General features: G+C 38.7%; 1 protein-coding gene across 2 annotated transcripts in view; it reads left to right on the plus strand.

Annotated features, from left to right (window-relative positions):
• DAB1 (DAB adaptor protein 1) overlaps positions 1–26,185 on the plus strand; it is a 1,209,360-nt gene that overhangs the window by 538,307 nt on the left and 644,868 nt on the right. For both annotated transcript variants that reach the window (XM_071217425.1, XM_058303509.1), the window contains exon 3: positions 10,225–10,297. The gene's annotated coding sequence lies outside the window, so the exon portion shown is untranslated. The remainder of the gene's footprint in view (positions 1–10,224; positions 10,298–26,185) is intronic.

Raw genomic sequence — 26,185 nt, forward strand, 5'->3', positions numbered from 1 at the left:
GCTCTCATTGAGACAGCCCTCAGGTCTTGGTAATAGTCAATTGCTGTCACCAGAACTGGGACTTGGCCCTAATTTATGCCCTTATACAATATATTGCTCCTTCAATAATAGGGCCCAGAGATACTGGGGTTCTCAGATCCAGGCTGGTGACAGGGCACAGGCATGACTTGGAACTCTTTGTCAAACATAGAATTATTAGTGTAGTAAGCCAAAATATAAGAACCTGACATTTATTTTGGGCCTACACACACCCATCACTATTTTAAGGTCTTTAAATGCAGTGCTTAGTGGTCCCCAAGAGCCTGCAATTCGGTTATTAATATGCCATTATATATATATCTTTTTTTTTAAAAGATTTATTTTTTATTTATTTCTCTCCCCTTCCCACCCCCCCCCCCCACCCCAGTTGTGTGCTCTCTGTGCCCATTCGCTGTGTGTTCTTCTGTGACCGCTTCTATACTTATCAGTGGCACCGGGAATCTGTGTCTTTTTGTTGCGTCATCTTGCTATGTCAGCTCTCTGTGTGTGCGGCGCCATTCCTGGGCAGGCTACACTTTCTTTCATGCTGGGCGGCTCTCCTATGGGGCGCACTCCTTGTGCATGGGGCTCCTCTATGCAGGGGACACCCCTGCGTGGCACAGCACTCCCTGCGCATGTCAGCACTGTGCATGGGCCAGCTCCACACGGTTCAAGGAAGCCCAGGGTTTGAACCGCAGACCTCCCATGTAGTAGGCGGATGCCCTAACCACTGGGCCAAGTCTGCCTCCTTAATATGCCATTTTAAAGATGAGGAAACTGAAACTCAGAAAGGTGAACAACATGTCTACAATGATACAGGGCACATTATATTAATAATAGATTATCTTGTACCAGATTCTTATATAGTATAGCAGTGATAACATCCAAACATGAAAACTGGGGTAACAAAGAAACAACCCAAAGCAACCATCCATTATATTTTTTACTGTTTGAATTGGGAAAGATAGTGAATTTAGTGCTGATTAAATTTAAACAGTGTTAACACCTATGGACAGTTTAGAAAACATTGGTGTTTGGGGGGATTTGTGTTTGAAAACAGAAGACTCCAGAAAACAAAAAAAAGTATCTCATGGCACCCTGGTTGACCATCCCCTGATTGGCTTGGTGCAGAGATAGTCTACACTCCCAGTGCAGGTCTCTGGTCCTGGTTCCAGAGGGAACAGAGTACTCTTTATATACTTTCTGAGACTCTATGTCTGGTCTGATATGTCTGATAACAGCCTGAGGGACTGAACCAGGACACTTGTTGCAAGCTCACTGTCCTAGAACTTGCCCTGCATGTAGAAACCACCTCCTAGAGCTCTCCTACAGAACTCTGTGGGAGAGCAGTCACATCATGGCTGTGCAAGGCAAGTGATTATTGGCTATAGGACACAGAGTTCAGTTTCCACAAGGAAACTGTTTCCTAGGGAAGAGGGGACACTTGTATCCATGTAAATGGGGAAATCCTAAGACCATATACATATATATGCCCAAGATAAGATCATGCATAGAAAGAATCAAGAACGCTTCCATACTTTGGTCCCAATCTATTTTCTAAACTTATTGTGTGGGTAAGCTCTGAATAATAACAGTTTCACAGGTCAATCTGCAAAGACTGGGAAAGATAAGATGTTTTTTGTTTTGGTTTTTGTGTGTTTTTTTTTGTCCTTTTTTCCCCTTTTGTTCCTGGAACTCAAGGAAAGCTCTGCTGTAACAGTAGCTGGATATAAGGTTTAAGAATAGACATTTCAGTGTTGAAATTCCAGCAATAGCACATTAAAATATCAAAATGCCCAGGATTCAACAAATTATTACAAAACATACAAATAAAGAGAAATGATGGCCCAGGCATAGAAGAGAATTAAAGTCTTAGATATCATCAATGAGGATGGTCAGACCTGGGGAATAACAGACAAAGACTTTTACAAAATGGCCCTGAATATTCTCAAAGACCTAAGGAAAACATGGACAAAGAACTAAAGAAAATCAGGAAAATGGTGTGTGAACATAAAGAGAATCTCAATATAGAGATGGATATTATGGAAAGGATCCAAACAGAGATGAAGACCACAGTACCAGAAGTCAGAAATTCCCTATAGCAGGAGTTCTTAACCTTTTTTGTTCCACAGACCCCTTTCCCAGTCAGGTAAAAATCACAGATGCCTTACCAAGTTCACAATATATACTGTGTGTTATTTAATAATATATCATACCTGCACAAGAATAACGAGTTTTTTAAAAATTTCAATTCAAGCTCACAGACCCCTTATTAAGAACCGCTGCTGTGGCACTTTGATATCATTGATGAATTTTAAAAGGAAATACTGATACTGTTTGTAAACTGGTCTGTTCCTCTGGGCATGACTGAATTATGATTAGGCTTTGATTGGGTCACATCAGTAGGATGTTGAGTCCCTGCCCCTTGGTCCCCTTGATGGGTGGGAACTCAGAGAAAATACATGGCAGAGGCCAGAGTTGGAGTTTTGAGCTGGAATCCCGGAAAGTAAACATACAGGAGAAGAACACAGAGAAATAGAGATGGCTCCATAGACATGGCAGAGGCCCTGGGAAGACAGAGAGACTGAAAGTCTACACTGACCTTGTGGAGTAAACAGAGCAGCAGGGCCCAGAGAGGAATGAGCCCTGGGGAAGGGAGGAGACTTATCCCATCCTACAACGATATTGGAAGAAGCTGGGACCACAGAGCCTTAAGAGGAAGAGGGAGGGTGCAAACATCAGCAACCGTCTTGCCCCAATATGTGGCAACAGACTTTGGTGAGGGAAGTAACTTATGCTTTATGGCCTGGTAATGGTAAGCTTCTACCCCAAATAAATGCCCTTTTATAAAAGCCAACAGATTTCTGTTATTTTATATCAGCACCCATTTGGCTCACTAATATACCTGTCCTATAAGATTTCAACAATAGAGTGGACCTGGCATTAGAAAAAATAGTGAATGTGAACATAAGACCATTGAAATTATCCAGTCTGTGGAGCAGAAAGAAGAAAGAATGAAGAAAAGTGAACAGAAACTGAGGAACCTATGGGACACCATCAAGCATACACAATACATGCATTGTGGCACTTCCAGAAGGAAAAGAGAGAAAGGGGCAGAGGGAATGTTCAAAGAAAAAATGACTGAAAACTTTCCAAATTTAATGAAAGACGTGAAGATACACATCCAAAGAACTCAATGAATTCCAAACACTATTAACTCAAATAGCCCCACAATGCAACATATTATAATCAAACTGTCAAATGTCAATGATAACGAGAATTCTGAAAGCTGCATGAAAGAAGCTAAGTGTCATGTTCAAGGGAGCTTCAATAAGGTGAAGTGCCAATTTCTTAGTGGAGGCAATAAGGCAGTGGGATGACATATTTAAAGTGCTGAAAGCAAAAAATTACTAACCAAAATTTTGTATCTGGCAAAACTGTCCTTCAAAAATGAGAAAGATCATGACATTCTCAGATAAACAAAAGCTGAGGGAGTTTGTCACCACTACACTGGCACTATGAGAAATGCTAAAGAGTTCTGTAGGTGAAAAGATAAGGACTATAGACAATAAATAGAAGCGGCATGAAACAATAAAGATCTCCTGTAAGGGTAAAAACATGGGCAAATATAAATGCCAGTACTACTGTATTTTGGTTTTTATCAGGTTGGTGAGAAGGAATTATGGTTTTGGACCATGAATTTTAAATCATTATAACTAGGCTTGAGCACATCTCAAAATAGGAACCATTACAATCAGTACATTTTTTTGCCAATGAGAAATGTTTGTTTATTCCTGTAGCCTAAAAATCCATGCTTCAGGATTCAACAAACTCTTGCAAAGTATTTTCTGCACCCTGCTAGTTGTGGAAATGTTTTCCCTGCAAAAAGTTGTTAAGATACTTCAAGAAGTGGTATTTGGTTAGTGAGAGGTCAGGTGAATATGGTGGATGAGGCAAAACTTTTTGTAGCCTAATTCATTCAATTCGTTCAATTCGTTCAATTCATTGGTTGTGTGACATGCCTTTGGGCATTGTCATGAAGAAGAATTGGGCCCTTTCTGTTGGCCAATGCTGGCTGCAGGCATTGCAGTTTTCAGTGCTTCTCGTCAGTTTGCTGAGCATACTTCTCAGATAGAATGGTTATGCTGGGATTCAGAAAGCTGTAGTGGCAGCAGACCACCAAACAGTGACCATGACCTTTTACTGGTGCAAGTTTGGGTTTGGGAAGTGCTCTGGAGCTTCTTCTTGGTCCGGCCACTGAGCTGGTCATCATTGGTTGTCGTATAAAATCCACTTTTTGTCTCATATTACAATCCATTCCTGAAATGGTTCATTGTTTTTGCATAGAATAAGAGAAGACAACACTTCAAAATGATTATTTTTGTTTGTTTGTTTCAGTTAGCTCATGAAGCACCCACTTATTGAGTCTTTTCACCTTTTCAATTTGCTTCAAATGCCAAACAACTATAGAACGGTCAACATCGAGTTCTTCGACAACTTCTCGTGTAGTTTAAGAGGATCAGCTTCAGTGTTTGCTCTCAATTGGTTTTTGTCAACCTCTGATGGCTGGCCAATACGCTCCTCATTTTCAAGGCTCTCATCTCCTTTGAAAAACTTCTTGAACCTCTACTGCACTGTATGTTTGTTAGCAGTTCCTGGGCCAAATGCATTGTTGATGTTGTGAATTGTCTCTGCTGCTCTACAACCCATTTTGAACTCAAATAAGGAAATCACTTGAATTTGCTTTTTGTCTAATACCATCTCCATAGTCTAAAATAAATGTAAAATAAGCAGAAAGTAATAAGCCATTAGCAAAAACTCTTAAAGCAAGAAATTATGTTAAAATGATATATAACATAACCACATGTATTTAGGATGTATGTCAATATCAAATGGCAAATTTCAACAATGCAAAATCACAATTACTTTTGCACCAACCTAATAACTCTTTTTATTTCTTACATGATCAAAAAGGTAAATGCATAAAATGTAATGATAAATCAGTGCTTTTAGACTCATTATGTATAAACATGTAATTTGTGATAAGAACTACATAAAGGTGAGGGAACAGAGGGATATAGGAATATAGTTTATGTGTATTATTGAAATTAAGTTGATATCAGCAAATGAGATTGGTATAGGATGATGATAAATTTAAGCCCATGAAAATATTGAAAAATATGTAAGCTCATAGAGACAGAAACTAGAGTACAGGTTGCCAGGCACAGGGGCAGGGGAATGGGAAGTTAATGCAAAATGGTTTTAGGGTTTCTGATTGGAGAGTTGAGAAAGTTTTAGTAATGGAAAAGGGTGAATATATCACAATATTGTGTAGGTGATTAATTCCACTGAATGGAAATGGTTGAAATGGGAAAGTTCCTATTGCATATATATTCCCACAATTTTAAAAAAAGAGCAACTAAAGATACAATGCCAATTAAATGCAATATGTGATCCTGCACAGGATTTAAGGGAGGAGAAAAGGATCAAAAGGATATCATTGGGGCATATGAAAAAATTGTAATATAAATTGTAAGCTTTATATTAATGTTAAATTTTTTTAACATGATTACTGCACTTAAGGTGGTACTAAATGTTCAAGGAACATAAAGTATACAACCAACACCTAAGTATTCAGAAAATATATTGATAAATGATAGATAGCTAGATAAAGCTACATAGAATGAGCAAATGTGGTAAAATTTAATGTTGGTAGATATGGGTATCTGGGAGGAGAGAAGTTCTCTGTATGGGTTTGTCTTATTTTTATAACTGCCTTGTCAGTTTGAAAATATTTCATATAAAAAGTGGTTTTTTTTAAAGCAAATGGCAGAAAAATAAAACTGAATGATCAATGAAAATATAAAAAGATGGTCAAGATCACTAGTAAGTAGAGAAATGCATGCTAAAATATAAGATATCATTTTATACCCATCACATAGGCAAAATTAAAATGTCTAACAATACTAAATATTAAGAATGTGAATCATGCTGGAATTAGTATTAATAGCTACTGCCACTTCGTAGAGCAATTTGCAACATCTAAGAACTTTGAAGTTGCAAATGCTCTATGGCCTACCAAGTCCCCAGAAAAATTACACATATGTGCCCAAGGAGCATAAATATGATAATTGCAGCTTTATTTGTATTAGAAAAATTGAAAATAGCCTAAATGTCCACCATAATGGGTCATTAAATCAGAATATAATCATATGCTATAATACTATCCAAATTAAGATGAACGAATTAGAGTTAATCTACAAAAGTGGCAAAATCTTGAAAGCAGAATGTTTGACAAATTATTCAGGCTTTAGATGGATATTTACAGTGGGATACCATTTAAGCAAAGTTTTAAAATGTGCAAAACAGTGCTATTTATTATTTATTGATGAAAACATATATTAGAAGCAGAAGTACATACATGGAAATTTAGGAGAGTAGTTATATTTGTGGAATTAGGGAATAATTCTTGGGAGACTTCACTTGTATCCATAATGTTTTATTTCTTAAAAAGAAATGATTTGAAGCAAATATGACCAAATGATAATTTCTGACCAGACTTAGAGGCAGTATGTAAGTGTTTGTTATAATTATGTCTTTACTCAATGGTATGCTTGAAATATTTATTAAGAGAAGAAATAAGAGGGCACTTAAGTGTGACTATGAGGGAATAAATATAGGCCATAACATATCAAACGATATGGTATGACATAGTAGAATCATAAACATAACTTTATTATAAGTCAAAATGTGGACTCAAGTTTAGATTCAGTGTCTTCTTTCCATGACAGTTAATGAGTTTAAGCTTTGGAACCAGGCACTACGGGTTTGAATCTTGGCTCTGATATTTATTAACTTTTTAAAATTGGATATCAGTTTCTCATATTTAAAATGGGAAAATAGGATCTCCTCATAATAAATATCATGAGGATGAAATGAGATAATATTTGTACAGTGTGTAACATGATTCATGGCACATAATAAAAAAGTAAGACTGGCATATATTTAAGAAGTCAAGATCTTGACATAAACACATATGAACATGAAGCCTATTTTGAATTCTACATTTTCTCTCATTTTATTTTTACATTAGCCCTTATCCAGTTGGTGGTGGGATCCACCTTTTAATTAAGAAAACAGGCTTAAAGAAATGAAGTAACTTGACCAAAATTACCTAGCTCTTAAGTGATAGAAAAGTGATTTAACCCAGGTCTATCTCCAGAGAAATATATCTGTAAATTAATTTTGTGGTTATATTTCACTAGTTTTATGAATAAGCTAAATTGGATTTTTAAAACACAATACTAATCTAGCCTGTACTTTTTTTCCCTTTAAACAGGGAGTCAACCAGCTATAGCTAATTAAAACTAATAACAAGCATCTATTTATTTTATGTGTATGTAACTCCTAACATGTAAAATAACTGAGTTGTTGAATTGGAATATCGTTACTAGATAAATATTCTTGCCTTAAAAATATTCTTGGTCTTGGAATACATTGGAAGATCACTAGGCTGTGACATTCTATTATGTTGAGTTTTTTTTTAACCATAGACATTTTTCTCAGTTTCACTATCTTCTTCTCTGAAAAATTGTTACCTCTCTTTTTCCATCTTCTTTTATCTTCGGGAATCCGAATGGAACTTGACTTTTATTGTCTCTGATTATTTTGAAAGAGTAATTCTTTAATGCAATTTTAGTCAAGTCATTTCCATTTAGTAAATCTTTCATTCATTCATTTACCCATTCATCTACTCACTCATTTATTCCTTTATAAAAGAAATATTCATTGAGTGACAACTATGTACTAGACTCTGGGCTAGGTTCATGGGAAGCAAAGGTTAATAAGTCATGTTAACTTTGAGCTCCCCTCACAACTAAAGATGTCCAGACATGGGAATGGACAATTCCAGTGCAGAGTTTTACCTTCAGTATGTAGGGATTGGTGGGAGAACATAGAAGACAGAGCCCCCAACTAAATCAGTGGGTGCAAGAGAACTAGCACAGAAATTATTTTTGGAGTTGTAACTTCTGCTTGCATGTTCATTTCCTGTTTAGAAAAAGAAATTTAAAATTTAAATTTAAAAAATTTCTTTGCAGAAAATTTGAGAAACATACAGAACCAAGATAAAAATAGCCTGTAATCATACTACAGAGATAACCACTGTTAACATTTTGTCTTATTTTTTCCTTCCTTTTTTATTAGAGAACCTGTGGGTTTACAGAAAAAGCACGTACAAAGTACAGAGTTCCTCTACACTCCCTTCATACATGCAGATTTCCCTATTAACATTTTGTATTAGTGTGGTATTTTTTGTTATAAATGATGAAACAATATTATTATATTATTAACTAGATTCCATAGTTTATAGTACAGTTCACTGTTTTTCTTAAATATTTCTTGTAACACATGCATAATCTAAAATTTCCCATTTTAACCACTTTCAAATATACAATTCAGTGGTGTTAGTTACATTCACAATGTAACCATCCATTACCAACATTTTTCCATCACCCCAAGCAGAAAGTGTATACCTATACGTACTAACTTCCCATTCCCTGCTCCTTTCCTGGCACTTTGTAAGTGTATTCTAATTCCTGACCCTAGGAATTTGCGTATTCTAATTTTTCATATTAGTGAGATCATAAAATATTTGTCCTTTTGTGCTGGGCTTATTTCATTCACTGTGATGTCTTCAAGGTTCATCCATGTTGTGAAATGAATCAGACCTTCATTTCTTTTTATGGATGAATGGTATTGTACCGTATGTATATACTACATTTTATTTATCCATTCCTCTGTTGAAGGACATGGGTTGCTTCCATCTTTTGGGAACTGTGAAAAAAGCTACTATGAACATCAGTGTGAAAAAAATCTCTTTGAGACCCTGCTGTCAAATCTTTGGGACAGATATCTAGAAAGAGGGTTGCTGGGTCATATGGTATTTCTACACTTAAATTTCTGAGGAATCCCCAAACTGTTTTTCATAGCAGCCACACCATTTTACAGTCCAGCAAACAATGAACAAGTGTTTCTATTTCTCCACATCCTCTTCAACACTTCTTTTTTTCCATTTTTTCAGTATTAGCCATTCTAGTGGGTGTTAAATGGTATCTCGTTGTAGTTTTGATTTGCATTTCCCAAGTGACTAATAAGGTTGAACATTTTTTCATGTGTTTATTGGCCATTTGAATATTTTCTTTGGAGAAATGTCTATTCAAGACACATTGCACAGGGGAGGACATGGGGGAGGATCCAGCAAGAGCAGCACAAGCTTCTCCCACCATTTTTAAGTTGCATTTTGTTGATTCAGCCGTTGCCCAGTTACTACAACCATTTAACTATTTCCCAGAGCTTTGAAGAAAGTGGATCTGCCAGTTTTTCTAAATGTGGGAGAACAGAACATTAGAGCAGCTATACCACAATCTTGGTTGAGAAGAAATCCTTGACATATTTTTAAGACTGATTTTTATATGAATAGTTCAAATTGTATAAACAATTTTTATATATTATGTATATTTTCTCATATCCTAAATTTTTAAAACCAATTTTATCAAATGAGTATTATTATCTGTAGAAATAGCCACTTTATCATTCACTCTATTCCTCTTGCAATGACTCCTCTATCAGTTGTTTCTCTCTTACAAATAGCGCTGTGATGAATATCTCTCTGCATACATATTGGTCTGTATTCCTGATTGTTTCCCTAAGAAAGACTCCAGAAGATGAATTACAGATTAAACAGTATGATCACTTTTAAGATTCTCGACATTTTCTCCAGTGTCCTCTTCTTGACTGATGTCAAGGCCAGACCTCAAGCCCTTAAGGAAATAAGATGAATTACGAATATGGGGAGTTTTTAAAAAAATGCTTACTTGCTATTTTACATTCTTCTGCATATGTGTAGGTACGTATATATGTGTGCACGCACATGCCTCAGGAAGAGGCACACATATATATATTGAGGCCCTCCTGAGAGGCATTATGTGACCATCACATATAAATATGTGGCCATATTTATACTGGGCTGTATTTGTTAATGTTTTTCTGATAGTGTTTTTAGTTTTTCCATCTCTGCGTTCCTGGTGACTGATGTATTGGGTGGAAATTAGTAAACGTTTCTTGAATGAAAGAGAGAAAAGAAAGACAAAAACATTAAATAATTAATGTTCACAATGTTTAACTTGGTGTTTTGTTTGTTTTCAGCATTCAACAAGACATGGTGGTGACCCCTGAGTCTAAGTCTTCATGATAGAGAAGCTCTTTTACACAACAAAGGGTAAATATTTGAGGCTGACTGGACCTGACTCGTGTGTGGAAAATCTGATTCAATTGTGAAAATTGCTTGCAAATGTCTCTGGGTTGTCTTGAAATGGTAGATTTTTTACTTTATGTTCCTCTTGAAATGCCATAGAGCATTCATTGAGCCTTTGGGAATTGGTGATTAGGTGGCTTCTCTCTGGTCGACTTTGTCTTAGTGGTTGAAGAAAGGAAATATTGATTCTCTTTCTTCTTTTCTTTAAATGCCTAGTAAATGACATTAGAAGTCTTAAGATTTTCTGCCCAGATTTTAGCCTCTTCTAATAGATTGTCTCAGATTGGTTTGAGTTTTAAACACTACTATGTTAGCTCTCTTTTTTCAAATGCCCTTCTTTCAATGTATTTACTAAGAAACCATTCTCAATTGTGGAAAATAAAATCAAAGCATATGTAAGATAAATGTTTCTCTATAGGAAACAGACTTGGAGATTTATGAGTATAAGAAGCAGGTATTATTATTTTGAGTCTAAACTTTTAAATGATGGCAACATTGAATTATGTACTTCATATGGAGAGCTAGGAAGGCACAATTGAAAATGCCTATTCTTTTGACAAATTAGAAGCATTCATTCCAATATCTATTTCTTGTTTACTGTGGATAATGTTGAATGAATCACAGACTAGTGGATGGATGTCCCTTCCAACACTTTTAATTAGCAGCACTGCCTATTAGGAAGAACAGAATGTTGCTTTTCTCTCATAGATTATCCTCCTCCCCCTTAAAGAGAATAGAAATCTTATTCTCCACAAGGTAATATTCATCTCTTCCCCAGCCAGACAAGCATAGAAAATTAAACAATGGTCCGTTAAAAAGCCCAGATAATGTATTTATCATTTCCAGTTTATGTGAGTTTGCAAGGCAAATATGAGTGGGAGCTATTTGTTATGGGACCTTGGGGAAAAATGAGACTGGAAAGAGAGTTGGGATGCTGGAGGATCTGAGACTTGTAAAAATTCATTAAATATATAAGGAGCTATTGGAGACAGAGGAAATTAATTACTCTGAGGGACTCAAATGTCACTACTCATTTAAGTGACCTGGCAAGGAAGCTGAGAAACCTTTTTCTCTGAGGGTTTCTGCAGTGGAGAAAGCAGGGAGCTGGGATTCCTTGGCTGTCAATTTTTGCATCTCCTTGGTGACTTATTGACATGTTAAGCTGACTGGGGCCCCAGCCTTCTCTAATGAGTGTAGTTAAATGAAAAATTGGGGGGTGGGGAAGGAGAGCACCTTCCCTGGGTAGGCTGACCGGATTATTCAGAGGCACTCCCCAGGCATGTAAGTAACTGCAGCACCTAGGGGAAGCCTGCAATTTACCACAATGGGGAAAAGAGGCTGATCATTTGAATCTGGACTGAGTTTGGTCTTTTATTATTGCTTTTCCATCTGCAAAGCTATTCTCTGAGGTGGAGTGAATTTGGCAAGACAAATTAAGGTTTTTCTACCTGAAGAGGACTGGGGAGCAGTAGTTTTTGAAAACAGTCATCTTTTCTAGATTGCCTGTCTAATAAATCTCCCAAATGTATTCTGCCTATAGACAAAGGTTGAAAATATATAGATATGTGTTAATTTAGATGTTTAAAATCAGTAAGCTCCCAGAGAAATGTTAATTTTTCTCAGATGTGTGCCTTATCTAGCTGCAGGAATTCAGCTTTGCCACTAATCAGCTGTGAGGCCCTACACAAACTGTAGTGCACTTGTTATTTACAAGATGGAAACAATAGTGTCTACCTTCTGTACTGTTAAGATGCACAAAAAGGTTTGGAAAGTTGGAAAATATTATACAGATGTGAGGTGTCAGTTTCACCTATTGGTATATTTCTTTTAAATGTTTTGGTTTTTTAACAATGGGGAAACTCAGGGGCCTTGGTCAGAGTTAAGAGGCTCTGTCAAATCTTCCTGGCTTGTTCCATCCAGAATGGGGACTCTTGGGCCAAGGAAGGAACAACAAATGTTGCTCTGAGAATTTCTTTTGGGAGAGACTATTCACATGGTTTGAGAAGAAAAGGTATATGAAGTATAGCCTTGGAGGGGGGTGGAGCCCTCAAAGGCACATCTGGGAGCAGTCCTAAGGAGTTACCACTTCTGCAAGTCAAAAAAAATTCTTTCCCTTTGAAGTGGAGACATACTATCCATTGAAGCTGGTGGAGGAGATGTTTGAAAGTCTTAGTTTGCCAAAGGCTGCCAGTACAAAGTACCAGAAATGGGTTAGGTTTTATAAAGGGAATTTTATTTTGGGCTGTGAAATGTCCAAATCAAAGCACCATCAGAGATGCTTTCTCAACAAAGTCAACTACTGGTGCTCCTGATATCTGGCCACATGATGAAGATGGTTGCTAATCTCAACCTTCCCCTCCAGAGTCTTCTGGAGATAGCTGTGGGCAACCAGGCATAGGGCTTGTCTCTTTCTGGACCTCCTCTCTCAGTCTCTTGGGACTTCTCTGCCTTTCTTCAGCTGCGGTTGAACCTGGAGTCCTTTCTATCTCATGGCCAGATCAAATATGGCAAAACTCCCTTTTCCTGGGTGTGTTTCTCTCTGTTTCTCCTTTTATATCAGACCCAACAAGAGGGCAGAAACTCAGCCTGAGTCATGCCTCACTCCTGACAGTCCCATCAAGGGTTTCACACCCACAGGAATGGATTAATTAAAAAACATAATCTTTCTCTTTTTGGGATCCATAAAAGAATTTTGAACTGTCACAGGAAGTTATTCAGATACTCCTGGAAAGAGATGTTGATGAAGTAAATTAGAGCAGTGTTAGCAGAGATGGAGAAGTGAGAGATTCGAAAGGCCTTGGAGAGGAAGGGATTCCAGGGTTTAATAGCCAGAGTGACAGGCACCGGTAGAAAAGGGAGCAGGATAGTGACTGCAAGCTTGTTACCTTACGCACTTGTAATGTTATTAATGCAAACACTGGGAAAGTACAGAATACTACCCCTCCCCTCATGGAGCTCAGAGAACTAAACAGTCAATTATAATACCAAGAAGACAGGATTAAGCCCAGAAGATTAAGTTGGGAAATGTGCCTAGAAGGAGGGAGCTATTTGAGCTAGACCTCTGGGTTAACAGCAGAACATTCCACAGAAGTCCATCCTGCTCACAATGATGCTAAGTCACAGCCACACAGGCACAATGAAAATGATGGCTTGAGAGATGCAAATGTGGCAAGTTACATTTCTTTAGCAACTGCAGTCTTGTGCTTCAACATATCCTGAGTGACTGTCAAAGCCTCCCATACTCTCATCTCCTGGAAGGGGACTTGGGGACTGCCACCTGACCTCATTATCAATCCTGTAGTGGCCTCGTGACTAACCTGTCCTGAGAAGGGTCAGGCCACATCCCCTGGGATCCGCTTCTGAATAAAGGCTTCGTAAGGATTTACGACAGTATGGATTATTATTAAAAACTATAATAATAGTTAACATTATTCATTGAGAATATATAATGTACCAGACCCTTTCAAAAGCGTTATGTCATTTAATTCTTAAAGCAATTGAGTATAGAAAATATCATTACCTTAATTTTACTGATGTGAAAACTGAAGCTCAAAATGATTGATTTGCTCTATGTCCAGACAGCTCTTACACAGTGGGACAGAGATTCAAACCCAGAAAATTCAGTTCTGGAAAGCAACAACACCACAAAAAAAGAAAAAAAAATGACATAGGGAAGTGCCATGTGGTTAATAACCCATCAAAATGTCTACAGTTGAGGTTCCTGGTATAGAGAATCCCCTACTTACTTCCTTCTTGGAGAAAGTGTGATTCTTTGACAGAAAGGACAGAAAACAGAAGGACAAATAGAATCCAAGAAAACAAAAAAAACCACAAGGGGACATAAAGTAGAAGAGAACTAAAGGAATGAGTGAAGAAGAGGAAACAAGGGACGAGACATAGAAAACATTTTCTCAGAAGATCATCTAAGTCACCCTCTTCCAGATGTAGTATTCCTTTTCAGATAGTGTGGTGGTATTGTGATGTGTCCATTTGGCAAAACTAAATTACAATTCCAAGAATTCACTTCCTTGTATGTTTCCAGTGAGGGAGGCCTGCAGGGAGGACTGGAGGTTGGAAGGGAAGTAGCCTCCATTTTGTAACTTACATGTTATCGCTGATCCATTGACTCACCTTGTTGGCATGGGGTAGCAACTGGCCTGCAATTACTCTATCATTCCATGGGTCTTCCTTCCAACTCCTTGTCCAGATGTGGATGTTTAGCTCATTGTCAAAGGCACTGGCTTCTGCAGTTCACCCATGTCAACAAGCTGGGAAGTAGTGAAAACCAAGGTTCTAGTTGTTTTCATGGGGTTTCAGCTTGTGCTTGTGAGTTCCAGCCTGCTCTTGATTGCCCCCACTTTAAGACATCATCTTCCCTTTTTGACTGCCTGCCCTGTGAATTTTATTTATTTATTTAAAGATTTGTTTTTATTTTTTATTTTTTAATTTCGCTCCCCTTCCCACCTCCCACCCCCATCTGCTCTATTCATTTGCTGCGTTTTCTTCTGTGTCCACCTGCATTCTTGTAAGTGGCACCGGAAATCTGTGTCTCTTTTTGTTGCATCATCTTGCTTTGTCAGCTCTCCATGTGTGCGGCACCACTCCTGGGCAGGCTGTGCTTTTTTTTTTCATGCAGGGCAACTCTCCTTGAGGGGCACACTCCTTGTGTGTGGGGTTCCCCAACATGGAGGACACCCCTGTGTGGCACAGCACTCCTTGCGTGCATCAGCACTGCAAGTGGGCCACCTCACCACATGGGTCAGGAGGCCCAAGTTTGAACCCTGGACCTCCTATATGGTAGGCAGGTGCTCTATCAGTTGAGCCAAATCTGCTTTCCATGCCCTGTGGATTTTAAGCTCCAGCTTTAGACGTGAGAAAACAGACTTATTAGATTGCTTAATTAGCTCCCATAATTGCCTAATCCTGTTAATAAATTTATCTATCTACAAATCTATCATTTAACTAATCTCCTAGTGGTTGGTTCTGCTTCACTGCTTGAACCCTGACTGATACAGGTAGTCCTAAGCCATAGTTTGTTTTATTTGGTTGTTTTTTTTAGGAGGTACCAAGGATTGAACCCAGGACCTCATATATGGGAAGGAGGTGCTCAACCACTGAGGTACATCTGCTCCCCAGTGAGAGTTGGGGTTTTTTTGTTTGTTTGCTTTGCTTTTAGGAGGTATCAGGAATCAAACCCAGAACCTTGTACTTGGGAAGTAGATGCTTACCCACTTGAGCTACATCCACTCCACAAGTCATAGCTTTTTGTAACCAAGAACTCTATTTCATAAGGCAACCCTTTTCTTTTCCATCTCCATCTACCATTCTTCTTTCTCTGTGGTCAAGCAAAAAGAAATTAAATTTGGGGTCCAAAAACATTGCTTTTCAGCCCAGAGTATATCCTAGTTTATCATTAGGGCCTATGTCTTCCCAACTCTTAGTCCTCTCATGACCTTTCATTATCGTGCACCTCACCCATTAGAGGTTTTTTTTTAAGATTTATTTATTTATTTATTTCTCTCCCCTCCCCCCCCCACCCCGGTTTTCTGTTCTCTGTGTTTATTTGCTGTGTCTTGTTTCTTTGTCCACTTCTGTTGTTGTCAGGGGCACAGGAATCCGTGTCTCTTTTTGCTGCATCATCTTGTTGTGTCAGCTCTCCATGTGTGCGACACCATTCCTGGACAGGCTACACTCTCCTTTGCGCTGGGCGGCTCTCCCCACGGGGCGCACTCCCTCCGCGTGGGGCTCCCCTATGCAGGGGACACCCCTGCGAGACAGGGCATCCCCCGCGCGCATCAGCACTGCGCGTGGGCCAGCTCCACATGGGTCAAGGAGGCCTGGAGTTTGAACTGCAGACCTTCCATGTGGTAGACAGATGCCCTAACCACTGGGCCAAGTCCATTTCCCCCATTAGAGTTTTTATTCTACATCTTTTCACCTTTTTGAGTTTTAAAACCAGGCTCTTAATAAAACTAATCCTTACGTAGGAATATGCTAGAGAGGTCTTTTTAGCCATCCCATTTCCTCGGTTCTGTGTCTTCTTCATCCTCCCATAGCCTGGGAAGACAATACCTTGATTCTGAATGCTTACTGGGTACAATGTGAAATAGTTGGGAGAGGGAATTTAGAATCAGGAGAACTGCTTTTTTATCCTACCACCACAGAATGCATAGCTTCTGAGGGCCTCAATTTCCTAAGCTGTGAAATTGGCATCCTAATAGCTGAAATGCCTTTGTCTTATTCTCTGTGAGCCTAATGAGACCTGAGCAGCCCTAGATGTTGGAGGCCAGTCATACTAAATCTCTCTACTGTTAGATTAGCTCATACCTAAGCTAGGGGAATGTCATATTTTGACCAGATGTTCAACTTTGATATTAGGGATGATATGGCAAAGCAGGAAACTCTTATTTTTTTTAAAAAAGAAATATCTTGAAATAGTAACAACCTAAATTCTTGCACTATTCAGGGTTAGCCATAGCAACTTTTTGCCTAAATTGTTTCTCAAAAAGATTTGAGTTTAGGAAATTGAATGTACAATGGTTATTTTCTAAATGAGAATATATATCAAAATTACTTATAAATAAAAACTATTATTACAGAGATGACCATAAAAAGGAAGGAAAAACTAAAATATGAATGAATGGCTAAAAATTTTCCTCCTTGAAACAGAGTTTAAAGCTAACAAGAGCAAATTAAAAAAAAAAAAAAGAATATGGTAGAATGGCCTTTTATAAAGCTGTCTATAAATAAGGAACTGAAAGCTATAATAAAGGGACTTTTAAAAAGTGAACCAAGCAAGTGATGAAATTAAGTATATATAAATTAAACTTGCATAAATGACCAATATAGACATCCAGTCAAAGAAAAGAACCTTTGTCCTCGGGCAGAGAAGAGTTTTCATGCTAAGAAGTGATTCTGGGAACATTTAAAGTCTGTAATAAGCAACCAAATTGTTGTGAGCTCACAAACCTGGCTAGAAAAATCTCTGTAATTGGCAGGAGTATGGCTCCTTGATAAGATGTGGAGGATATAGGTGACAGCTGAAATCCACATTTATGTCAAGGCCTCACCCTGCTCCCCTGCACACATTTATCGTTGAACAACAGCCAAAGGTGAAGAAATAGCTGGCCAGTACCCTCCTCAACACACACACAGACCCTGCCTCCCTGACAAGGAGCAAATGACTTTGAAAGTGCCATGGTAGGTCCTCAAGAAACATTTGTTGGATACATGTATGTATTAATGAATTGCCACTGAGCTCAAGGGGAAAGTCAAGAGATATCAGTAGATATTATGGCAGCATCCCGGACAAAATGAAATGGGGGAAAAAAATGCCCAGGAGAATTACTCTCTGCTGAAGATTTAACACAGTGTTGCTCCTAACACCTCACCTGCTAAAGGTATACTATTCAAAATGAATGAACAGGATTAAATTGGCACAGCTGGAGGAGGTCTGCCTGCATGTGAACAGCTGAATGCTATCTCCATGTAATGGATGGAGCTGTAATCTGAGGATTCTTATTTTTTAGTGTTGGAGAGAAAACAAATTTGATCCAAGAGACACCTAGGGCTGATAAAAGAAGATCAGGGCTTGAGGAAAGGAGATGGTGAAGAGTGGATATATAATAGGCTCAAAGCAAGAAGGCTGAGCAAAGAACTAGAATGGAGAGAAGACCTGTGGAAAGAAGGATCTTGTTATTTCAGAGTGAAGCCAGAAAGCCTAATGAGATCCTCTCTGGCGTCTGGTCAACATAGGGCACTTACTGCTCAGGGCAAGCAACTCAGAATAGGTGCCTGCATCCTTTGGGGAACAAGGAGATTCTTTATTAAGTCATTTAACATGATGTATTATAATTATCTGTTAGCTTTACTAAATCTCACTCTTTGTGTTCTTTTGTGGTGTGAGGTTCATGTTTTAATGTTTTTTTGTGCCTCTTTATCTCTAGCACCTACCACTGAGAATTTAAATAAAAAATCTGCTCAGAACTTCCCGTGTAGCAAGGGGATAAGCAATTTAGATTCATCATGTCTAAACCTCACCCCAAGCATGTGAAATAGTCATTGTCACTGAATTTATAAGTACAGAAGTAGATTTAGAGAAGTGAAGCAGTTTGCTCGAAGTCACACAGCTGATAAATTGCTGAACTAGGACTTTTCATACAGATCTGTTTGGGTAAAATCTGTAATCTTTCCAGTATTCTCCTAAGCCTCAGAGCCTGTAGTTGAGGAAGTACTCACTAATGATTACCTAGAAGGAAGAAGGGAGAGAAGGAAGTAGGGAGATAATGAAAGGGAAGAAGGGAAGATTTGAATACAAATGGCTGGACTCTAACGAGATCTGCTCTGAACTGGTCATAGACAAATGTGCCTGATACAAGTATTATTCAGAGATGATACTGGATAGGTCCAAAATAGAGGGAACTGGGAGAGAATTATACCAGGAACTTTGGAATTTGTGAATGGAGAAGATAGGAACTTAGCCAGAAGTTGAGTCTGAGAATATCAAATCACGGTTCAGAAAGGGCATAAGATGGCATCTTGAGTGAAACAGAGATCCCTTAGGGTCAGCTCTTCTGCAATGAGCTATTTCTCCCTGCCTAGACCTCAGTTTGCTAATTTTGTCATTATAGACCTCAGAGAAGACAACAACATTTTAGGGATGAGGAAATTAAGGCTCAAGGGTTTTGTAGAACTCCCTTATCTCAGGAGTGAGTTTTAATGCAAGACACCAGTCTAAGCTGCAGAGGCACCAACGATGGAGTGCCCAACTTGCTACCAGATGATTCTCCCAAAGGACACTCCTGGGAATTTTGTCTGATGGCCGACTTTGCTTTAAGCCAAATGTGCCTATTTCTGTGAACATTATTAGGGGAAGTAAAGAGACCATCCAGAGCTTGCATGCCCTTAGGTTCTTTGCCTTTCTGTGTTTAACTTGTAGCTCTAATGTAACTCTAACAGTGTTGTCTGTATTTATCAGCATCTCTTAGCTGGGGACACTAATTCTGGATGTCCCATTGAAGGTAATGCTCCCAGATGGCTCACAAATTAGGTTCAATAAAATGTAGTCGTTCCTTTTTTTCCATGAGGCCTTAGTTCTGAACCCATTTAACTTACCTAATATCCTATTTGAGTTGTTAAACTCTAAACATGAATTGTTTCAAATGGGAGAATAGGCTCTCCAGTGAGTGCAGTGAGCTTTCTGAAGGGGCTAGAGGGCCTGCTTAGAGTGGAAAATCTGACTTAAGGGCCCTTTTGCCACTTACCAGCAGTGTGGTCTTGACTTTTTATGTCATCTCTTTTTCTCTCTCTCTCTCTCTTGCAGGCTCAATAAGAGGTGGTTGTGAAGAGTGAGTGATTTCATATATGTGAAAATACTTAGTGAATGTGCATGGTAATAGAAATGTCAGCCAGTACAATATATTTAAATGTAAGACATTAATAGGAGTGTGTTACATAACTGGAAACCTATCCTTCAATTAGAAATTTTAAGAAAAATAATAGAATCAGAGCATTTTGGAATTGTAAGAAACCTCAAAGACTTTCTACTTCAACTTCCTGTTTGACAGATGAGGAAATTAAGTCTCCAAGCAAAGTGGTAACTTGAGTTAATCTGCATAGCAAATTATACACAGAATTGAGCCTAAAAGTTACTTCCCCAACTTCTCCATCTATCTCTTTCTGCCCACAAGCCTCCCCTTTCTCCCTTACCATACTTCTGCAGACTGTCTACTATAGCCCTTGATGGAACTCCTCAAACCAGGAGCTTCAAACTTCACATGCCAAGGAGAAAACCCATGACTCTAAAACCCGCCGAGTCCGATCAGTTTCTGAGAACTTTCTTTTATCTGCAATTAGGAGAAAGCCTGTTGCACTTTTGCAAAGATGACCTATTCAGTGATTTCTGCTGGGCTTTTTATGAGTTTGTCCTTTTAGCACTGAAGGGAGTTGTTAGAGAAAAGGCACTTACTGGGACACAGAGATTGACAATTGCAGGCAGATTTATTGAGAAGCTCTCCCAATGGAGGGGGTCTAAAGAATAAACTTCAGCCTCCCTCCATTCTGGCATGGCAGGAGTCTGAAGAGAGACTTCAGCCCACCTGTGGAAGGTGATGGATATGACTTTAGACTGTACATCAATAGGTGGGGAAACATTAGTCCATGGGGAGGGAGTTAGAGTCCAAATATAGCCTGGGGTCCAATAAGGGGCTGTAAAGCAAATTCCTTCCCTTGTATCCTTGTATGGCTAGGGGGTAGTAGGCTAGGAGTAGGGCATTCTTGGAATGCAAGAGGAGCAGAGAAACCCAGGTCAGGAGGGGGTGGAGGTCCTTATCTCATTCTCCTCTACAGCCTTGTGATTCCTTTGTTCTTGTGAGGAGATAGTTGGTTGCATTCACTCACAAACAGTAGGCTGTTAATCATACACTCTGAACTTAGCAATTAGGAACCTCTAACAAGAGTAAAGTACCTGTTAATTCTGCCTCTGAAATGTACTCAAACATTTCCTTCCCTCTCTAACATATGATAATGCAAGCTCCCTGAGAGCAGGGACCTTGGCGGTCAACCATTTGCAATACGTCCCTAGTACGTAGCACAGTTCTTGGCTCATTGCAAATACTTCAGTAGGTACTCAGTGAATCCCCACTGCCAATGCCTTAATTTAAAGTTACAATGTCTTCCTCAAGAATCTCTGCCTCTAAGCTCATCTTTCCAAACCCTCCTTCACACTACCCTTTGAATATCCCTTTAAATTACAAACATATAAGATCCCTCCTTTGCTTAAAACTTTTCAAGGACTCCCCTTGCCTGCTGAAGAATAAAAGCTTCTTAATTGTAACTTTTAAAGTGCTTTGTAATCTAGCCCTGGACTAACTTCCTGGTCTCATCTATAGAATCATTTCTTCCCCAAGGCAATGCTTCAGTATACACACACACATACATACCTGTATTTATATTCAAGCCACACTAGATTGCCTATTTACTATTGCCTGAACATGTTATACTCTTTCTACACCACTTCTTCTCCTGGAATAACTTTCCTGCCTTTACCACTTGGAGAGCTCCTACCTGTCCTTGAAGCCTCTTCTAACAACCCTCCCCTAATGGCTTTGGTGTCTTCCTCAGTCTAGATCATTGGACAGGTGCCTGAAGAGTTAAATCCATACATTTGAGCTCTATGGACTGGAAAATAGGAGATAATCCATCGGCAATGCAGATTATTGAGATGAGGTTAAAACTAGGCTGAGTTGCAGTAATGAGAGCATTTGCACTAACTATCCAAACCAGGACACTAAGAGAAGAATGGTTTGGATGCTAGGGTCTGGAGAAGAACAGTGGTTTGTTCACCATTCCAGAGGGTATCCTTTCTCAAAATTCCCAACCACATGATCTGTAAACTCTTCATCCAGTACTGCTGAAAATATGTCCTTGATAAGACGAAAATAAACACTGATCTTTATCTTCTCATTTAATGCTAATAAAGTTATCGTGCATGATTTATTGTTTTTATTAATGAAAAGTAACACAAATGTCAGGCTTTTGTAAGCAACTTTTTAATTGTTCATGAATTTTAATTTTAAAACTATTCTAAACCTATTATATGGAATTTAGAAAATAGGAAAAAGGAAAAAAATAACCATGATCCACCATTCAGGTTTATTTCTTTCAGTCTTTATATATATATATATATGCATTTTATATAGCTGTTATCAGATTATAAATATAATATAAATCAAAAATGTAAAACCTGGTTTGTTAATTTCACCTGTACCATAAGCATTTTTCTGCAGTGCTGAATAACATTTATAGCAATCATCTTAAATGACTTAATAATAATATTCCATTAAGTGAAAGCATGATTATTGAGTAGCTCTACCATAATTCATTTAGTCATTTCCCTATCACTGCAAATTAGTTTATTTAGTCATTTCCCTATCACTGCAAATTAGTTTCCTTGCATTATTTTACTTTTGTTGGTCATATGTGAAGAACATATTGATACCTAAATATTTCCCACTCTTTGGGGTTATTTCCTTAAGATGACTTTGACACCTATTACTAGTTGGCAAGCACTCCCTGATTAAAAACATTCAGTGACCCCCCTTCAAGTCCCTGCTCCCCCCAAGGTAGAAGTTCATTCCTTGCACCTTAATGAGGACTCTGAAATCCTGCATACTCTGGCCCCTGTCTGAGTTTCAGCCACACGTCATGCATTCCCTACTTGCCACACTACCCCAGCGCCACCAGCCTGCCTGTGAGTCTAACCCACATGCCAAGCTGTCCTTTCAGCTCTGTATTGGTGTTCCAGCTGTCCCTCATCCACCCCTACCCATACTCTGCAAACACCTACCCTTCGACTCAAATTCAGATCAGATGACACCTCCTCTTGGACACCTTTGCTAACTCCAGAAGGATGGCTTGGGCACCCTTCCCTGAGATTCAGTGACTCCCTGTGCATAGCTCTGGCATCAAGCATACAAATATCTGACTCACTCAAGCTGGAGAATATGCATTTCTCATTGTTTTCCTAGTCACTAGCAAGGTGCTGAGCACACAGTAGGTGTGAAATAGTTGATAAGCAAATCTTTATCAATTGATTTGGCAACTGGGATATGCCCATAATATGTTATGGAAAGAGTAAAATACTCCATATGCAAAGTATTGCCAGATAATAGGTGGCTCTTTTTATTCTGTTTTAAAATGAATTGTTATTAGTAAAGCACAAAGAGGAGAAGAGCTATAAGTATGATTGCTGTCAAGAAACTGAATAGTGAAGGTTACCAAAGACCCCAATTGAATTATTCACATCCTAACACATGTATAATATTTTATTATTTAGAAACGTGACCATCCTGTCTCATGGCTTTAAATACTATCTATATGCTAATGATGCTCATACTTTTATCTCCAACCCTATGACTCTCCTGAACTCAGAACTCGTGACTCTATTTGCCTTCTCAGCTATCTCCTTTAGATGTCTGCCAGGCAACTCAAACCCATCCCGGCCCCTCCTTCCACAGTCTTCCCATTTTAGTAAACTGTAGTTCTAATTTTCTGGGTGTTCAGGCTGAAAATCATGGAGTCACCCTTGAAAACCCCCTTGCTTTCAAATACCCTATATCCCATCCACAAGTACCTTTTGTTGGCTCTACTTTCAAACTCTGTTCAGCATTTGGCCACTTCTCATCACATTCTCCACCGCTCTCACTCTGGTCTGAGCTAGTATCATCTTTTGCAATAACCTCCTGACTGATTACTTAGGTTTCAACTTTATTCCTCCCATATTTTATACACAAAAGCTAGTGTCCTTTCAAATGTCCTGTTCTTGCTCAAAGCAAGATTTCATGTAAGGGTTTCAAGATTGCCTCCCAATCTTGAAACCCTTACATGACCTGCAAAATCCCAAGTGATCAGTGGGATTCTTTCCCAACCTCCCAGTACCATCTTGCCGTGAGTCCCTCAGCTTCTCCAGGTACATCAGGCTCCATGTAGTTCCTTGTACCCACTCAACATGCCCCCATCCCAGGTTATTGCTCTGACTGTCCCTCCTACCCCGTAACATTGTGTCCTTCAGGTTTCAGCTCAGATAACACATATTTACTATTTCTTCCTCAACCACCTTATGTAAAATAGCACATCACCCACCTGACATTACATATTTGTCTCTTCCCTCCTACCATCTAGTGAGAGAAGTATAAACTCCACAAGGAAAGAGATTTTGTCCTATTTTGCTCGCAGGTATATTGCTGATTCTTAAAATAGTCCTGGTGCACAAAAGACACTCAATAAATATATATTAAATGAATGAATGAATGAAATTTCTTTCACATTCATTATCTTATTTCAGCCTCAAACCAAACTGCTTTAGGGTGTAGGGTAGATATTTACTATATTTTTACAGATGGGGAAAACTAACATTCATAAAGTTAAGTTTCATATATGTAGTGATAATTTCATTTGGTGGGTACAACATTGCCAAGGGATATGTACATTGTCATACTTAATTTCATCTAATCCTTGGAGCACTCCTAAAAGGTTCTATATTATCTCTATTTTAACATGAATCACTTATGACTTAAAAAGATTCAATAACTTGTCCAAAAGAACCACTACTAAGTGACAGCCTAGTTGTAAATTCAAATCTAACTTGAAATCACTTGTTTTTATAGTTCACCTCTTTTTTAGCACAATAGTATATACTAAGCGCAATCTTATAATAACACTGTGAAGTGTACTATTACTATCCACATTTTGCAGATGAGATAACTGAGGTCTAGAGATGTTAACTTGTCCAAGGTCCCACCCAGCTGACACCCAGTCTGACCATGAAATGGTAATCATCTTCTTTAAAGAGCCAGGGCTTTCATTTAGGATTTGCTTTCTATTTCCTTGCCTAAATTAAATCCAAGGACCAGGATGCCCTGACCAGGTGGCACATCTTTAAGTTTGTATTTGCAATGTGAATCACAATAGACCCAAAAAGATAAAAGGTTTAGCTGATAAAGCAAATTAATATATCAATTTAAAATATTGGTAAATGTTATACAATGTAATTATTTAGAAGACAAAGCATCATCCCCTCGGTTCAGTCTCTTCCAGGTTGCGTCAGCTTAATTGTACCTATTCTCCTTTTTCTCAGGTACCTGAAAAAATGTATGTGTGTTTTGCTCAACCTCTCTCCCTGCCTCTAATGACATAGCTTAGCTTCAATAGTGGAGGAGGATAATTGAATCTATTTTTCAGACTTTCATCAGTGAGCTCTATTCTGGGCACATATTATTAGAATTGTGAGAACCAGACATTTCTTTAAAGTAGGGATTGTTGGGCTGAGCCAGAGAGATTATTAAAAGGTATTACAATGCCAGCCTTGGAAAATATAGAGGGCACCGAGATCCTCGTTCTGTCCCTCCCCTCCCAGCACAAAGCCTCTTCAAACAGCTTTCCATGAATGGGCTTCTTCCCTCAGCCAACGGTCCTCTGTAGCTGGCGCTGGCCGCACTTTCCTACCACACACTGGGCCAGTGGTTCTCAAAGTGTGATTCCAGACCAGCAGCAGCTGGTTAGAAATGCAAATACTCCAGCCCCACCACAGAACCACTAAATCAGAAGCTCTGAGGTTTTACGCTAGCTCTCCAGGTAGTTATGATGTATGCCCAAGTTTGAAAACCACCACATTAGAAGAGTCACATCCTTCTCTCCCCAGATGGGGCGTTATCTCCCTAAGCTATAGTTGCTAGAGGACGAAGATATGGCTGCTTTGGATCTTGCTCCTTGGTTTCAGCCACAGCTAAAATGACAGTGTGACTGGGGGCTCAGTTCTGGACATACTGGTGCATAATTTTGAACCTGGTTAAGGGTGCAATATGTGTAACTGTACACCATGTAGATTAGGCATAGTTATTGAGTAACTGCTGCCTGCTTTAAGAAAATCTCAATCACTGAACTTTCCCATTTTGATCTGATCTTTGCTCTTATCTAGTAGAGCATGATAACAACTGTGGTTAAGCACATTCCTTTCAAAAACTTTTAAAAATTTTATCCACATAATACATGCAAATATTTAAATAGTGCTAAAAGACTCCTCTGAAGAATAACAATTGCTTATTTCCCATACTTCCACTGCTTTGTGACTTTCATCATTTTAGGTTTTTCTTCTGCTAAATAATGCACTTACTTGCTCTTTATGTGTCCATTTCAGACATTATTTCTTGACTTCCCCTTCCAGTAGTTGAGAATTTAGTTCTCTTGAGTTTTCCCTCTTCCTTTCACAACTCTCATACAATTCTCCCCATTTTTTCAGCCACACCCCTACTCTCCTATGACAGTCTCCAAGTGCTGAATCCCTGGATGAATTGG

This window comes from Dasypus novemcinctus, chromosome 9, assembly GCF_030445035.2.
Source record: "Dasypus novemcinctus isolate mDasNov1 chromosome 9, mDasNov1.1.hap2, whole genome shotgun sequence".
In the NCBI taxonomy this organism is placed as follows: domain Eukaryota; kingdom Metazoa; phylum Chordata; class Mammalia; order Cingulata; family Dasypodidae; genus Dasypus; species Dasypus novemcinctus.